The sequence below is a fragment of the Canis lupus genome, chromosome 7, assembly GCF_003254725.2.
Source record: "Canis lupus dingo isolate Sandy chromosome 7, ASM325472v2, whole genome shotgun sequence".
Taxonomy (NCBI): domain Eukaryota; kingdom Metazoa; phylum Chordata; class Mammalia; order Carnivora; family Canidae; genus Canis; species Canis lupus.
The window spans coordinates 50,551,133-50,570,076 of NC_064249.1; the positions used below are offsets into that span (position 1 = coordinate 50,551,133).

Sequence of the window (18,944 nt, forward strand, 5' to 3'; positions counted from 1 at the left end):
AACCCTTACTGACACCTTGTTTTCAGACTTCTCATCTCCAGACATGTGAGAAAATAAATTTCTGTTTTTTAATACCCGAAGATGTGACACCTGGCTTCAGCAACTCTAGAAAATGAATACAAAGAGTTATTGTGGAATTTATACTTGAGCAATAGACAGATGGGAATTTGTATTTTGGTTCTTCAATTCCATGACCATGTGCCTGGGCAAGTTACCCAACCACTGCTACCAATTATTTTCTTCATTTATAAGGTGAGGATTGTCATACTCTAAAACTTGCTATGAGGTTTAAAGATAAATTTAAAATGTCTACAATGCAGCGTCTGGCAATATGTATTCAATAAATTGTTATGGTTACTCACTGTCAAAAGTGTGTGGCTATTCTTGCTTTATACATTGCTTAAAATGAGAGGCTCAATGGGTATTACTTCACTTATAGTTTATACTGCCTGGTGTGCACATTTCAGCTAATAAATACTTTTTTGACTGATGTAATGGTTTTGAAAGCAATTACAAAGGTGAATAGCAGATGTCTAAACTGTCTTTTTTGTTCATTTTTTTTTAAATGGGGGAAAAGATTTGATCTGTCAGTATCAATTTGCTTGAAATTCACAAAAATATGCAGCCCTTTAAGAAAAGAATGGAAGCGTTTCAACTGGGCCTTGACCAGAAAGCATATGACACAGAAGGCACCTTTTAAAAAGTGACATGCCCCATCCTCATTGGGTGTTCAAGAGCTAGCAATGATTGGTCTTTGAAGCATCAGCATCTGTCCATGGCCACTCAGCTGTGTCACTCTGAAACTTAGAAAGTTGAATGGAATTGGGGTGCCTGGCTGGCTCAGTCGGTTGGATGTCTGTTTCAGCTCAGGTCGTGATCTCAAGTTTATGAGATCTAGCCTCACACTGGGCTCTGCGCTTGGGGTGGAGCCTGCTTAAGATTCTCTCTCCCTCTCCTTCTGCCCCTTTCTCCCACTGGCACTCTCCCTGTCTAATAAAAAAGTTGAATGAAATTGAACATTTGTTAGTAGTACTTGCTCATTAGTTCATTTCCCTCTTTGTAAGTATGGTATTTAATATTCATCAGGAGGATTCCTGTCCCATCTTGATTGATCACCTGTAAACTACTGGGGACAATTCCTGTTGGTGAATGAGAAACATAAACTCGTTTATCTTTATATCATATCTATTGCAAATTAAAGTAAAATGTAGAGTTTGCACACTAAAATGGTTCTACTGTGGAGCAATGTGGCTATAAAACAGCATGCTAACAAGCATGACATGATGAATGGAATACAATAAACTGCCATGATTTCCATTTTTCCCCCCAGCCGATCAGAGAACTCACACCTATTGGGGACACAATAATGATAGTCCAGGGAGCCCAGTAAACCACCTTGAGGGCAGTGATCCTCAGCTTGCCCAGGATAACTGTTCAGCCAAGCCAAGATGAGTGGTGCTGAGCATCATTTCCACATGTCTCCTTCCCTGTATTTGCATGCACGTGCTGACAACCACAAAATGTGCTATATTGATAGAGGGTGGGAACAATGTTAGAACAGGAGCGGCTTGAGGTAATACTTTGCAAGAGGCAGAGAGAACAAGGACTAGCAACTTCTTTAGACTTCCCAAGAACAAAGGGCCAAGGGTGAGTGACTTATCCTCTTCTTACCTTTCAAGGCACTGTTATAATAATAAAGAACAGGGGAGTCATTATTTGGAGAGATTTTAAGTTTGAAAAGAGTTCCTGGCTCAGATCAGAATCAATTTAATAAACTCTTTTTTGGATTCCATCTATGCACTACAGGAACTTGTGACTCAGGAAATGTGAAATACATGGGAGTAAATCCTTTTACAAAATACTTCACTGTACTATGGATTTTTTAATAATGTAGGTCAAGTTCCAAGTTCTGTGTTAGCTAGCAAGATCGAGGTCTGTTGTTCACTCTATGGCTTAGGTGTCTACCTTTCTCATTTCCCTAGGCCTCTTACAGTCTAAACCCTCCATATTATATTCCTCTTTGTCTTTCAAGCATTCACTTGTCTGACCATTTTTTTCATTTTCCTAGAACATTAAAGGTATCTTTTTAAGTTGGAAAATACAACATCACCCATTCATTAATTTACCTTTTCTTTCTCTCTCTCTTTTTTTTTTTTTTTAAACCATTACCCTTACTTAGAGCTTTGTCTTAGGGAGGAAGAAAAGAAGGGAAAAAGGAAAGGAGAGAGGGAGGGAGAAAGGGAGAGAGGGAGAAAAAAGAAATTCTTTATCAACAGACACCAGTCTCATTGTCTAGCAGACTGCCCCGCCCCGAAAAAAATACTTTAACAAATTGATGACAAATACAGCAACTTATTAGCAAACCAAATAAATGTTCTGTTGGTTTTATTTGTGAGCCAATTAGGGTATGAGTTATCAAAAAGCCATGTCAAAAATGGTATAATCTGTGTGCTCTCCCCTCTAGCTAGGAAGGACTAATAGCAGCTAGGTTTACCTTTCCACCTGAAGCAACCTAAACTATAGAGAGATTACATGAAGCAATGGTTCTCAAGGTATTGAGCATTAACTTACAAAGGGTAGTGTGTTAAGAGTATATATTAGAATCAAGTGGCATGACTCCTCTGACTGTCCCTGCTCCGTGCTAGGAGAGAATTTCCAGGCTGCAGCACAGGCAGTAGGACTCTGGGAGCTCAGTGAACTTCTTGAGTGCAGGAAATGAGCTGAAAGTCCAGAAAATTCAGATGGCTGAAGTTTGCAGGGCAAAATATTTGAGAGGAGAAAACTATATGGAGAGACAAATCCAGGGCTCTGCAGAGGAAACTGGAGTTTCAACTGGATGCTGATCAGCTCACAAATGTGAGACAATTTCCTAAAGCTCAGAAAAACTACTCCAAAGGATTAGAAGGAACAACACATAGAGTTCTTATAGGGCCAGGTATAGTCTGTGTACTCATCAGTGAGATTCCTGGTAATAATTCACCAGGCATCAGGTTGAGAAGGGCTTCACCTCAGTAGTAAATAAGAATGAACCCTAGACCAAATGTTGTTTTTGTCCCACCTGACAAAGCTTTATAGCAAGACTTGAAAGGATTAAAATGTTTCCAAGTGAGTTAACTGTATCCCAGAACAAAATTCAATCATATTCATAGCAATAAGGAGTAAAAAAAAGTCAGCACTCAACAAGTTAAAGTCTATACTGTCTGGTATATGATCAAAACTACTAAGGATGTAAAGAAAATACAATTCTTTTTTTTTTTTTTTTTTTTTTTTTTAAGATTGTGACCAAAACCACAGGTTATCACTTCTTTTTTTTTTTTTTTAAGATTTTATTTATTTATTCATGAGAGACACAGAGAGAGAAAGAGAGAGAGGCAGAGGCACAGGCAGAGGGAGAAGCAGGCTCCATGCAGGGAGCCCAACTTGGGACTCAATCCCGGGACTCCAGGATTACGCCCTGGGCTAAAGGCAGGCACCAAACTGCTGAGCCACCCAGGGATCCCAGAAAATACAATTCTTAACAAAGATCAAAATCAAGCAAAGGAAACTGACCCACAAATTACACAAATGATAGGAGCAGTAGAACAGGACACTAAAACAGTCACAGTTGTACCTCATATGTTTAAGGGGCAGGAGGAAATATGCAGCATATTAAACAGATAGGAAAGATACAAACACAATCTAGGCGAAACTAGTAGAGGTGAAAATTCAAAATCCACAAGGAAAAATATACTAAATTATAGTAATGGTAGATTAAACACTGCAGAAGAAATTGAGTTTAAAATCATTATAATAGAAACTTTCCAAAATGAAAGAGAGAGAGAGCAAGAACCATGAAAAAAAAAAAAAAAAAAAAGAATTAAGTGAGCTAAGAAACTGAGGAATAGGTGAACTCTAATTAGAATTCCTTAAGGAGTCAGAAAGAAACAAATATAATGTTCATATATTTTCCAAATTTGATAAGAAAAAAAAAAACAAGGAAGCCACAATCCATGAGTTTTGATGAACCCCAGGCCCCCTAAGTTGAGAAAAGCTAGCAAGTCACATCATAACCAGATTTGCTCAAAACCGTTAATTAAGAGAAAAGTAGCTAACAAGGGGGGGATGAGGTGGAGGGAATGTTTTGAATAGAAGAACAATAAACTTCTTATTGGAACTAATGCAAGAGAGAAGAACATCAACTTTAAAATATTTAAGGGGCAGCCCTGATGGCTCAGTGGTTTAGCGCCGCCTGCAGCCCACGGCATGATCCTGGAGTCCCAGGATCGAGTCCTACTTCAGGCTCCCTGCATGGAGCCTGCTTCTCCCTCTGCCTGTGTCTCTGCCCCTCTCTCTTTCTGTTTCTCATGAATAAATAAATAAAATCTTTAAAAATTATAAAAATAAAACATTTAAGAAAAAAAACCCCTCAAACTACAAATATTAATCCAGTGGGAAAATTCTTCATAAATGAAAGAGAAATAGACTTCTGCAGTTATACAAAGCTGAAAGAACTCATCATCAGCATACCTGTACTATAATAAACATGAAAGGAAGCCCTATATGTAGAAGAAAAATCTATATCTACACAAAGAAAAAAAAAATAAAGGAGATTTGAAATTATAAGTTAGATAAATAGAAATACTTCTTATTACTTGACTCTCCTTAAATATGCTGGCCTGTGTTAAGGCAAAAATAACAACAATATGTTATAGAATAAAAACATATGTAAAAATCATATATATGACAAAACTAATCTGAAGTCCACAAGGCAAGATATAGAATTATACAGTTGAATTATTTTTTATGCTCTGTATGGTTATAATATCACTAGAAGGAAGGCTATTTTAAGGTAAGCAATTCTACAGATAAACTAAACTACCACCAAACTAACAGAACAAAGAGTTACAGCTAATAAGACATGAAAGAGATGAAATAAAATCATAAACAAATATTCAATTATTGCAAACAAAGGCAGAGAAAGAAAAAATGGGAACAAAAAGCATGTGGGCCAAATGAAAATAAGTAACAAAATAGTAGAGGTATGTCATATCAATAATCACATAAATAGAAATAGTCTGAACATCCCAATTAAAAGTCAGAGAGTGTTAGTTGGATAAAAAGCTGCACAAAACCATATGCCACCTACAAGACACCATTTTAACTATAATGACACAAACGAGTTAGACATAAAAGGATGGATAAAGATATATGCATGTTTAATGTGGTCATTATCAAATATAAGACTTATTTCATAGTAATAAAGGAGTCAACTAATTAGGAGAAATAGCAAGTATAAACATTTATATAGTTAATTAAAAAGTCTCAAGATACGGAAAGCAGGGACTAATATAACTGCAAAAGGAAATATATACATCCATGTAAAGAACTAGACACAAACGTTCATAACAGTTTTATTTTTCATAGCCAAGAACTAGGAACAGCCCAAATGTTCATCAGCTGATGAATAGGCAAATTGTAATACATCCATACACTGGAAAACTATCATGACATGTGGAAACATGGGTAAATCTCAAAATAATTATTCTGTGTGAAAGAAACCAGACAAGTAAGAGGGTATCTGTAGGGTTCCATTTATGTAAAATTCTGGGAAAACCAACCAATCTATAGCAACAGAAAACAGAGAAATGGCCATCTAGGTGCTGAGAAGACGGGGAGGGGAAATGAAGACTGGCAGATGGGAGAGAATATGAAGAGACATCAGAAAACTTTAAAGAAATGCATATGTTTCTTATCTTGATTGCAGTGATGGTTTCATAGATGCACACATATGTTTAAAAAAAATCAACAGTTTAAATATATATACTGTCTGTCACATGCCAATTAAATACTGTGATTGAAATTCACTGTTGATGGGGCTAAAATTAGTTGCCATAAATGGCTATTTTTATGGACTCTGTTGACATGACCAAAAATAATATGAACATGTGTAGTAGTCTTTGCATGGCTTCCATTTCCTTACAGTCTTACAATAATCCTGTGAATGAATCTGATTTTTTTCATTTACTCTAAAATGGAAATAACTCTCTTGTTTTAAATTTATTTTAAATAAGGTGAATATTCTAGAGTTGCAGTATCCAATATAGACATTTGGCCACTAGACACATTTGGCTATTTACATTTAAATTAATTAAAGTTTTAAGAAAGTTTAGAAATTGGTCCTCAGTCACAGCAGCCATATTTTCAAAGCTTAATGATGGTTGTGGCTGGTGTCCACCACCTTGAACAATGCAGCTATGCAACATTTTTATCATCTCAGAAAGTTACATTGTACAATAGGTACATGCAATTAAGAGTACAAGAAATATGGCTGCCAGTTTGAGGTCTGCCTCAAGACCGAATAGGTCTTGTGTACCTCAGTTTACCCAAGCTACTCTATTTTTTTTCATTTGTCAATTAATAGAATTGTTCTTATGTATGGTGTCTTTCTATTCCCAGCATCTAGGATTGATTCTACAAGATCACTGTAGTTATAGAGAAAATACCTATAGGTAATTTGGGATGCCAACATATGTCTCTCACTCCATATTCTGTAAACATGTGCCACTTCTTTCATACAATTTCTTTTTTTTTTTTTTAAGATTTATTTATTTTATTGGAGAGAGCAAGAGAGACTGAGAATGAGAGAGAGCATGAGCAGGGAGAAGAGGGAGAAGCATGCTCCCCACTGAGCAGAGAGCTTGACACAGTGCTTGATCCCAGGATCCTGGGATCATGACCTGAGCGAAAGGGAGATGCTTAAAAGGCTGAGCCACTCAGGTGCCCCTTTCATACAGTTTCTATTTAACACCTGCAGGGTTGATGGATAAATAACTTCACTATACCTTCCTTGCTCATCTAAACCAGCACCCATCTTTGAAGTAGAGTATTTTGAAGAGTAGAGACAATGTGAATGGATAAATGACAACTGAGACAAACTCATGCTAAGAGTCAGTTAGTGATTAAATGGGTCATATTTCCCCTCAGGTTTATTCTCTCTTTTTGCAATGATCTTTCTCCACTAGGCTCTCCTACTACTATTCCCTTACTTTCTTCCTTACCAACCTAACTTTGACCAAGGCAATTCTTATTTACCTTCAGTACTCGGCTCAATTATCATTTTCTCCTGTTCATAAGAGGACCTTACTGATGTTCTAGAATAAGTCAGGTTCACTGTTACTCCTTTTTAAAGTCAATTATCACAGTTCTGGTCAAATAATGTGTACTTAACTGTCTTACCTAGGTTGTTAGTTTGAAGAGGTAATGAAGACATTATTTACCTCGAAACTCTCTATCCCTGAAGTCTGGCCCAGTGCCTGGTGTATAGTGAATATGTAATGTATGTAATATATTTGATTTGTGTTGACTACTTGAAAATCAGAATTCTTATTCCACTGGATACAGTGAAACACTCCTAGAGAGAACCGCTGGGGTTGAAAGTCATGCTTCTACAGTTGTTGCTTTTGTTTTTATTTTTTGAGATTTAAAATAGCTCTTTTGACATTGAGTCATTCTATCTTCTGGATTCTCATGACCTACTGTCAATATCTTTATCATAGCACTAACTGCCCCATACTGCAAATTGCTTGGCTAAAGTCTAGTGATATGAGCTTCTCAAAGGTTACCAATCATATCATTTTTACAATCCCTTAATTATGATGTGTAAGGTACATTAGAATCTCAATAAATGTTAGTTCATAACATTCGTGAAATATGATGTGATTTGCCACTTCTAGCTAGAAAAGAAAAGCTCAGGAGAATTCACAAAATCTCTGTGGTGCACTTGACTTCAGAGACTAACCACAGAGCTTGATTTCAGAAGCAAACCAAACCACAAATGCTCAGTTTTTCACACATTTTAGAGGTTGGCCAAAGGTGCTAGAGATAGGCCAATTTCAGAAATTTACACTATTAAATTAAGCATCCAAAAAGGAATTTATGTGCCCTAGGGAACATTAAAAGCCATAAGTTAAACATGGACTCTTCATGAACCATCATTCATTTTCAAAGTTTTCAGGGAAAAGTTAAACTTTTATCCTCGGTCCAATGGTTTATTTATTGATGTGTGGTAATCTTTTCAGTTTTATTTTTAAACACTCTAAGTCATCTTACTAAATTTTGAAACTTAATCATATGGGTTTTTTTGTTGTTGTTCATTCATCTGGAGGTGAACTATTGAAGATGAACATCACAGTGCAAATACCTTATATTAAATACAATTAGTTCAAAACATCTTGATGAACTAGATGAGCCTCAAGGTCTTGAATTAAGGGTAAAATTTGGATTCATAGTCTTGATATGTTTTGGAAACATCCCTTAATTAAAAAATATATTTGACATATTTTGAACTTTCTTACATTAGAATGTATATCATTGTTTCAATTGTGTAAACCTGATCTTCCAAATTATTTGTAAACTCTTTAAATGCCAGTCCAATGCCATCTCTCCTCTGACACCTCTTATGGTACTTAACACAGCCAGAGCATAGCAAAGGCATTTAGTCAATTCTTTTAAACAGTATAAACCACCTACCTTCTATCCATAGCAGGGTCCATTAGAAATGGACATTTCCTAGAGCCTAAATTGTATCTTTAAATGTCTCAACCATGAGAAGTTAATATTCTAGAAAGATAGAATGTATGAGGTGGCCTCATACATTTTGAGACAGTTGGCTAATTCTGAACCAGGAAGAGATTCTGACATTTTTGTCCACCAAACCAAATATTTGAACATTTTCTCTAATAATTCACTGAATATATTGTTATCTCCTAATTCAAAGATAAGCAATCCATTGATCTATTTGTTAAATATTTTTGGAGAGCCTATCATATGTCAGGCATTATGGGGGCACTAGATGTTCAAAGAAGAAATCTGTATCAGCCGCCAAAAGAAAGTAATAATTAGCAGGAAGCTGGGAAGTGGTAGTAAGACAAATAAAATGATAATTCTAATTTCTTAGGGTTTTTGTGAGGACTACATGAGATAATTATGTAAAAATTACCACAGTAACTAGCACATTATATGAATTTCACATCTGGTAACAACCATTACCATGAAATAATTGGGCCAGGCTGGAAAATCATTTTTTGGTCTACATTTTTGTGACTCAGTATCACAGATTGGTATGTAGCTGGAGAGAGTTTTCCCCAGAGTTCAGCTTGCATTTTTATCTTTATTTTTACCTCTCTTGGGATAAAAATACATTCTCTGCTCAGTTAAGCCCATTTGCTAGATTCTGAATCATTATGCAATCTCACATCTAGCACTTATCCTTAAGGAAACAAATAAGATTCACATAAGCAATGTTTCCACTTAGAGCCTTGTCTCCACTCAGCCATTTTGAAAACCTGTGTGTGGAGGAAATGGAGAGTGCCGGGGGATCACTGAGGATTGATTGGAGAGGTGCTTATAAGGAGGTGAGGTCAGTCCTGGGGAACTGCACATCAAGAACCCTTGGTCTCTGTTACCACCCAAGTCACAAGGTTCTTAATGCCTGCCAGGAAAGTCTTGTACATGTCTGGCTAGTCTGGGAACAGCATGGATTGCATTCTGCTCTTCCCTTTCAGTAGGAGTCTTAAAAAAAAAATGTACCTTCTGGTTAAATATACTTTAAACTGATTACTTATTCTGTGGCTGTCCAGTGTTTCCCATTCCCATGGCAGAGTAAAGAATGAGGACAGGCCACAGAACACTTGAGCATCGGTTCTGGCATCACATTAGCTAAGTTATCTTGAACAAGTCACTTATCTTCCATGAATCTTTGTTTCTTGAGATATCAGGAGGTCTCACCCTCCCTCTCCTTTCCACAGAGAAACCCTCCTAACCTCCACTCTTAAGCCATATAGTCATCTAGAAAAGAAACATAGACCAGTATTCTCAGGCATTAAGTATACACCTAGATTTATATAATATCAAATCTCACTTAAAAACATAAAGCATTGCCCTAAAATTTTAAGGTCACTGTATTTTCATTAGTATCCTCTCTGTTTTATGCATAAAGATGCTATAGTCAGGCTGGCCTCAGTTTGATAAGCATTGGCCTATAAGGCATGGTTTAAAAATAGATCTTGGCTGATACGATATTGAAAGACAAGAACAAAATTGAAGGTCTGACACTATGCAACATCAAAAAGTCAAGACACCAACTGGTTTTAAATATTTGCAAAAGACATATCTAATTAGCAGATATTATCCAATGCAATATATGTTACCCAATATATACTTATGTATAAGTATTGGGTAACATATACAAAAATTCTAAAAACTCAGTAATAAGAAAACAAACAACTCTATTAAAAAATAGGCCAAAGACATTGACAGGCACTTTATCAAAGAAGATATGCAATTGCCAAATAAGCATATAAAAGATAGTCTGCATCATTTGTCACCAGGAAAGTGCAAATGAAAAAAACAATGAGATACCACTGCACATCTATTAGAATAGTCAAAATCCAGAACATTGACAACACTAAATACTGGCAAGGATGTGATGCAATTATTTTTTGCTGTTGGAAGTGCAAAATGGTACAGCCACTTTGGCAGCTGCTTTTTTTTTTTTTTTTTTTTTGAGATTTTATTTATTTACTTGAGAGAGAGGGAGAGAGAGCATGAGCATGTGGGAGGGGCAGACAGAGAGAGAGAGAGAGAGAGAAGCAGACTCCCTGCTGAGCAGGGAGCCTGATGCAGAGCTAAGAGCTAAATCCCAGGACCCTGAGGTCATGACCTGAGCTGAATGTAGACTCTTAGCTGATTAAGCATCCAGGCACCCCCAGTTTGATAGCTTCTTACAGAACTAAGCATACTCTTAACCATATGATCTAGCAATCATGTTCTTTAGTATTTACCTCCAAAAGTTGAAAATTGATGTTCACATTAAACCTGCACACAGATGTTTATAGCACCTTTTGTCCTAACAGCCCAACTTGGAGACCACCAAGATGTCCATCAGTAAGGCAAATGGATAAATAAAAATAAGCTGTGATACATTCAGACAATGGAATATTATTAGGTGCTGAAAGGAAATGAGTTATCAGCCATGAAAAAGTGTAGAGAAACTTCAAGTGCATAGTGCTAAGTGAAAGAAGCCAATCTGAAAAGGCTACATATTGTGTGACTCCAACTATATGGCATTCTGGAAAAGGCAAAATTATGGAAACGGTAAAGAGATCAATATTTGACAGGTTGGCAGGGAGGGAGAAATGAATAAATAGGGCACAGAGGGTTTTTAGGGCAGTGAAACTACCTGCGTGAGACTATAATGGTGGATCTATGTCATTATACATTTATCTAAACCCATATAATGCACAACACCAACATAAATCTTAATGTAAACTGTGGTCTTTGGGTGACATGCCAATGTATCAATTTGTACCAAATGTCTCACTCTGGTGGGGGATGTTGATAACGGGAGAGACTATGCCTGTGTGGGGGCAGGAAGTTTATGGGAAATCTCCATATCCTCTCTAAAAATATGAAGTATATTTAAAACAAACAAACAAATTAATTAATTAAAAACAGAACTTGGAGCATGGATCTCATTAGTCCTGTCATTGCTGTATGACTTTTCTACAGAGCTTAGCCCTCTCTACCAAGAACTTTATCATAAAAATACTATTGAGAATGGTAACATGTTAAGATTCATATCAAGAGTTCACTTTTATTATAATCTGTTCAAGTGTGGATTACCTTGAGTCAGTAGAAAGAATAAATGAGGATAAGAGGCTCTGTTTTTGAGAAGAGGCTTGGGTTTGGCATTACAGTTTGGATGGCACTCTATCAGTCAGGATTTTCTAGACAAACAGAATCAATAGATTTGGCTCATTTTAAGGAATTGGCTTATGTAATTGTGGAGGCCTTCAGAGTCTAAAATCTGATGAAGGAGGCTGTCTGGCTGATCACTCAAGAAAAGTTGCGGTTTGAGTCCAAAGTCAGACCTCTGCAGAACCAGGAAGAGTCATTTGTTCAGCTGAAGTCCAAAAGTAGTCTGCTACAGAATTTCCTTTTGCTCAGGATTGATCAGGCCTTTGAACTGATTAGATGAGACCCACCCACATTATGAAGAGCAATTTGCTTTACTCAAATTCCATGGGTTTAAATATAAATCTAATGTAAAAATACCCTCAGAGAAATATCCAGAATAATATTTTACCAGACATCTGGGCACTGTCACCCAAATTGACATACAATTAACCATTACAGGCCCAAATAACAGGATACAATTGAAGAATTTGGTGAAATCATCAATAATGGAATTCTCAAGAGATGGCATAGGCAACATATACTTTGAGGTTTTGTGCCGGGGATATTCATGGAGTTAAGGTCTGTACAAGAATAGAGAAAGAAAATGAAAGAAAATTTAGCCAAAAATTTTGTGGACCTATTTCTCTTGAGAGAGACCATACCAGCATCATCGGAAATAAAGCATTTTTCAATAGCTGAATATGAAATTTTAGCATGCATGACCAGACACGGCTGCTACCTTCCTTCTCTTCTGAGTCAATGTGTTCTTAGAAATGAATACAAAGGGAGCTAATATGTAGATGAATAGCAATAAGACAATAAATAAAATAAGTTAAACAACTTCTCCCTTTATCCTTTCGCATTTTAAAAATGTTTCTTATTTATCTGTATTTCTCTCAGACCTTTACCTTGCTGACTCTTTCATATCATTTCTATCTCAGATTAAATGCCATTCTCCAGAGAAATATTTTTGCTCCCCAATAAAAAGGTGCACAGGATGCTCTTTTGTTTACGTCATACCAAATATTACTGATTTATGCAATGCATCCCACAGTCTCACCCATAGAAATGTTACCTCCATAAGGACAGTAGGCATCTCTTGTGTGTCTCCTTCATTGATATACGTTCAGGGTCTGGAATAGTGTCTGGAACATAGCAAACATACAACATTCAGTGAAAGCATAGAAATTTGAAGTTTGGAATCTAGTGAGATGTTTACAGGCCATGTTGTGTAAAGATCTATTCTCTAAATCTGTCAATAGATTTAGAAATAACTTTTGTGGGAAAATGAAAAGTTTTGCCTTTGAAAAAATTATCTCCAGCCAGTCAACTGCAGATCACATAGAATCAATCTACAAAAATAAAGAGTGAAACAGAGCTAATTCTCAAACCCTTCTTCTAGAGGGGAGATAATAGAAGTCCAGAAAGGCTAAGTAATCCCTATAGGTTGATTTAATATAAAGATAGCTTTAAAACTTGAGAGCAATCAACAACAACAAAAATTATTCTGCTATATAGCACATACAGCTAAATTGTTTTGAGTAGCCTTTTCAAATGAGGTTTTGCATAATATTATCCCATTCTCAGATTCCCAATGCAGTAGCAAAACAAAGTCCTAAGAACAAGAATTTTAAAATACATTTTTAAAAACTCTTCAATTTAAACCTGCTATATTTTTGCCTTCATTTTTTAAGTAGTGTCTACTAACCACATGAATAATAATACACAATTTATTCAGCCTCTGATAGCTGGCTTCCACTTTCTCAACTCTTAGATAGTTTATCCATAAAGAAAAAAAGGTAATATCACTTGACTTTCTTAGGGAATGGAATCAAATGAAATCGCAAGTGAAAGATTTTTAGAAGTATGAAGCCTTTCAAAAATAATATAGTGTTTGGGAAAGGAAACACTATGAATCCAAAGAAAATATTATGAAATAGAGGCCAGAGTCAGAATTTGGTTGGCCTTCAATATTATTGAACACAAAGCCCTGAAATACAAGGCAAAATTCTTGAAAAGATTCTGATTCTTTGGGTCATTTTGGAATGCCCTGCATTGATAGAGGATACAATCCCCATTTAAGGAAAATGCAATCCAGTTTCAGAGTCTGCATATTTCCAGAGACAAATGGAGAAACTGTTTTTTACCCTGAGGAAGGCCATAACAATTTTAATGTATCAAATTTCTAAAAGAATTTCAAGTTATAAAAGCCACTCATATGGGATAAAGGTTTTTACTTAATACGAAGGATATTTGAGGATAATAGAGAATTCAACTTTAAGAAGACTTAGGGAGTTTTCAGTGATTTTTTTTCAAATATATAGAAGAGTGATTAGATTTATTCTGAACGTACCTGGTGGTCAAAGAGTGGTCAGAAGTAGAAACAATGCCTGGGCAATACCACAACTTGAGCTTAATGGAAGAAAGAAAATTTTAATAAATGGAGCTACAGTATATGTCTCAGTATACTATGTTGTTCAACACTAGAATGTTTAAAATAGACAAAGTATGAATGTGATTAATACTGCATCAGATTGATCCCCTAGGTGAGTAGTTGAGCCTAATAAACTCCATGGTTCCTTCTAAAGTTGAGGTTTGATGAGTTTGAGTGAGATTTTTCTCCACTCAAGATGACTCTTGGAGCTGGATGCCAGATCCATGATTTATTTGTATGTAGAGAATGGTTTGGGAGTTCCTCAAATTCCATCCCAACCAAAGTCTTAACATTCCCATTAGATAGATAGATAGATAGATGATAGATAGATAGATAGATAGATAGATAGATAGATTGATAGATGATAGATAGATGATAGATAGATAGATGATAGATAGATAGATAGATAGATAGATAGATAGATAGATGATAGATAGATAGATAGATAGATAGATAGATAGATAGATAGATATAAAACATGCCTGACTTATTACAACATAATTAATCCATCCTTCCAATTTGATCAATACACTCAGAAGTGATCATTCATCACCTCCAAAGATACCTTATTCCATTATTGGATTATTGCAGTTATCAGACATTGTTTTTCTTTATCCTATGAATTTGAGCAAGTTGAGTCCACCTCCTTCAGCCTCAGTTATTTCATCTATAGAAGAGGTGTTTAGGTCACAGTTTCTGAGTGTCCAATGTGAGTCTAGTCACCATCAAAGGCTGACCAACTATTTAAAGAAAACTGGCCTGGGCCGTTCAGACATCTGTTTAGGAATTCCTCTGAGTGTCAGTGTATGAACACACAAGTACATACATCTCATTAGGTTATAATCAGATCTTGTTTTTAACCAAAAACTACATTACCCAATTTGATCACGCAACTTATTTACTAAACTTGGCTCTGAATGACTTTTAGCTATTTCCAAAAATTGAATCCATCTGTAAGAGATGAAGATTTACCACTATCGAGGTCTTAAAAAAAAAAAAAAAGTGCTAAAGGCTTTGAAGAAAATTCCAAAAGAAAGAGTTCAAACAGCCTCTGAGCTATAGCAGCATCATTAAAATAATTGTATAATTGCTCAAGGGACAATAATCATTTGAAGGTGTAAGTTCTGATTTGATTTTAAAAAATAGTGACATAGCCTATTTCATTCATAAAAATATTAAGTAACAATATGAAGCAGCATGTAAGAAAGATGGAACATAATAAGCCTTATAGAGGTCCACAGAGGGAGGGTGATCACTTTACACTAAATAGTCAAAGAAAGTTAAGTTGAAAGATAAAATCTGTTCTACTTTGAAGAGTAGACAGATTATTAGCATCTATCACTATCTAAATAAAAAAAGTATATTTTGTTTTATCAGAGAAAATCAATTTTCAACACTAGTTAGCTTTCACTCAGAAAGAAAGTTGAATTCTGAGAGACTAGAGGAAAAGACAGTCTTTGCCGTGGTAGAGGTCTGCAAGGGCCAACATCAGAAGTCACAGTGAGAGTGAAAGTGGGTAGAGTACCAAAGGGATGTCCTCACTCTCTCCACCTCTTTGTAAACATGTCCAGCTATTTTGCCTATGAGGCCATTTCTAACATTTTTCTTTTTTTTTTTTTTCTAACATTTTTCTAACATAAAATCTCACCCACCGCTAACCACTACCTCTGAGGATGCCCATAAACATCAATAAGAAACGAAGTCAGGTCTATTCTCCCTTTCAGCGAGGCAAGAAAGGACTCCAAAGATCCATATACATGTTCATCTACCATAAGTAGTTTTTAGGTTCTTACTCCCTATTTACCTAGTCAAACTTACAGGTTTTGTTTTTTTCCTAGAAAGATGTTACAGAAAGGATTCTCAATTCTGAGTTTTATAATCACTCCAGAAAAGAATGGCTATCAAGTGACAAGATGATCAGGATGTTTAAAAAGAGAGAAATGGGTTCATAAAAGGAGACTGGAGGTGATGAAAATGATTTCTTCTCACTTAGAAGTGTCACTTGAGTGAAATCTACTTGTTCTCTCTATGTCTTGAAGAGAGCAGGGATGGGGAATGTCAGTAAACCAGTGTGTTGCATGCATGCAAATCTCTAAATGTTCTAAAGGTCATTTGCAATCCACATGGCTTGGCATTTGCCTTCCAGAACACTAAAAGGAATAATTTAATTAACTTTTCCAAAGAAACATAATCAGACTTAATTGGAATTTATGCCGATCAAAATATTTGAGCCTAGGACCTGGATAACTGGAAAATAAATGATACAAAAAATATTTGATAGTTAGTGTCAGTAAATTAAGGTTGAGAAGTACTTGAAAGGGAAATCAGAATTTAATGTACAAGGGTTTGCACTTCATTAGAAGTCTGTTTAACACTTTGGCAGTTTTTTCTTGGCCCCCTCCCCCAAATTCTTAATCTGTGGAAAATATATCAAAAATGAGTCAATAACAAAGCTTGCCTCTGAAACAGGAGACTTGACAACAAATACTGCCCAACTGTCATTGTTTAAGCTGTAGTTTACTTATGAGCAATTGAATCTCATTACTTCAGCCAAATTATGTTTTATTGCAGTGAGAAGCCAAAAAAAAAAAAAAAAAAGATTTCAAACTGTTTTTTTTTTTTTTTTTAAATGTACTTCAGATTTCAGTGATATGGAAAAACATTGAATTCTCAAGAAAACAGGAATGTCTTTTTAGCCAAGAGGAACATCCAGGGAATGGTAACCAGAAAGTTTGGTTGACCTAAAAGAAAAAAAAATAGCATTTTAGCCAGATCTTTATCAACCAACTAGTTACTTCAAGTAGAAAGCAAACAATGGATATTCCTAGAGGTTATGTGTATTTGGCAGAAGAATGCAAGGAATGTTATATCTTTTACAAAACTTGTCTTAGGGGACCCCTGGCTGGCTCAGCGGTTGGGCTGGGCTTCTGCCTTTGGCTCATGGCATGATCCCGGAGTTCCGGGATGGAGTCCCACATCGGGCTTCCTGCAGGAGGCCTGCTTCTCCCTCTGCCTGTGTCTCTGCCTCTCTCTGTGTCTCTCATGAGTGAATAAATAAAATCTTAAAAAAAAAAAATCAAACCATGTCTTGGTAAATAACAGAATATCATTAATAATCATGAAATTACTATAAATTAAGTGGTAATATGCTAAATTACTTGCATCAATTATCTAGTTTTAAATTATCATGTTAAAAATACTGTGGATGTTTCCACAGATGAGAAAACTGATTCTCAAAAAGAAGGGTAATTTGCTGAGGTTACCCAGCTAGTGAAGAGTTACACTGCCTTTATAATAAGTTGCAATACATTTCAAACCAGCTTGGTGTAAAATATGAATGTATTATTTCATGAACATGAGCAGTCCAATGTCAGATGTGTCCCCAGTGTGGCAAAGATGTCACTGGGATTCAGTCTGTTTTCTCCATTCCTTGATCATTTTTCTCCTCTGTGGTCTTCATTCTCAGGCAATATTCCTACGTGATAGCAAAGAAAGTCACTACCAGCCTAGGTTATAGCTGTGGGGGATAGACACGACAGCCTCTCAGAGATGCAAAGAATTAAAAGTATGTTGCATGTGTAACTACTCTAGTTTTGTTCTGGAGTTTCTGTTAATGCTGAACACGGCACTTCTTCCCACTCCACACACACTTAATAAAAATAATACAGTCTCTAGTCAACAATATTATCATGGGGTTGTATGGTAACATATGGTAAGTAGTACACTTGTGGTGAGCATAGTATAATGTATGGAGATATTGGATCATTACATTGTACACCTGAAACAAATGTGACATTGTGTATCAACTATCCTCAAGTAAAAAAAAAATAAGATTAAAAAAATGTCTCTGGCACTGGACACCATTCTATTTTAGAGTATTTCAAGATGTTTCAGAAAATATTCAATCAAATTTGAGGTTCAAACATTTCTCTCAACTCCGAAATTGGCCCAACTATTTTCTCTTACCCTAAATGGTGCCTGGTTATAGGGAAAACTCATGAATCTTTAAGGAGATAGGTAGAAGTGGCTGGTTTGCATGCTATTTTCATTGGCCTTGGCCAATGTCCCTTGTCTGCTTGACCAAGGCTGTTGATTCTCCATTCCCAGCTCCCTACTGTCTCACTCACCCAAATTTATTCCATGTTATGCACAGGCTAGGGGTATAAACCTGTGCAGTGCTGAGCCAGCTCCCTTTTCCCAGACATGTTCTTCCACTGCACTACTGTTTGGCGATCCAATGCTGGTTTCAAGCAGTTTGTGAATCAGTCTCTCCCACCAATAGTAAATGGGAGACAAGATGCAAGCGTTTCCTGCTTTGGATTTTCCCCTCAAATTTCATGATATTTTTAAAAGGATTTCCTCCCTCATTTGAATCTTATTTGAGGGGTAGGAAGCAATAACAATGTACTTGTTATTTCCTGTCCTCTTCCTTTTTTTATTTTAGATTTTATTTATTTTAGAGAGAGAGAGAGAGTGCAGGAGCTGATGCTCAACCTATTGAACCACTTAGTCATGTTTCCTGTCCTCTTCTAGAAGCTAAGTTTTTTTTAATCTCCCTTTCTTCCTGAGATGAATTTCCTTTATGTTATACTCTCTTCATTCCAGGGGAATAGAATATATATAAATTCAGCAAAGTAAGAAACCATTCATATGGGGAATATTCATATGGGGAATTTATTTATTTAAACTATTTAAAAAATAGTGAAAGGGATCATAGGAGAAAGGAGTGAAAATGAGTGGGAAATATCAGTGAGGGTGACCAAACATGAGAGACTCCTAACTCTGGAAAACGAAC

At 36.0% G+C, this 18,944-nt stretch overlaps 1 long non-coding RNA gene across 1 annotated transcript in view; it reads right to left on the reverse strand.

Annotated features, from left to right (window-relative positions):
- Positions 1-18,944, reverse strand: part of LOC125755372 (uncharacterized) — a 74,353-nt gene that overhangs the window by 14,363 nt on the left and 41,046 nt on the right. Inside the window, exons 2-3 of the long non-coding RNA XR_007411714.1 lie at positions 14,069-14,127; positions 12,791-12,860 (exon numbers count right to left, since the gene is read on the reverse strand). This is a non-coding gene — a long non-coding RNA (uncharacterized LOC125755372). The remainder of the gene's footprint in view (positions 1-12,790; positions 12,861-14,068; positions 14,128-18,944) is intronic.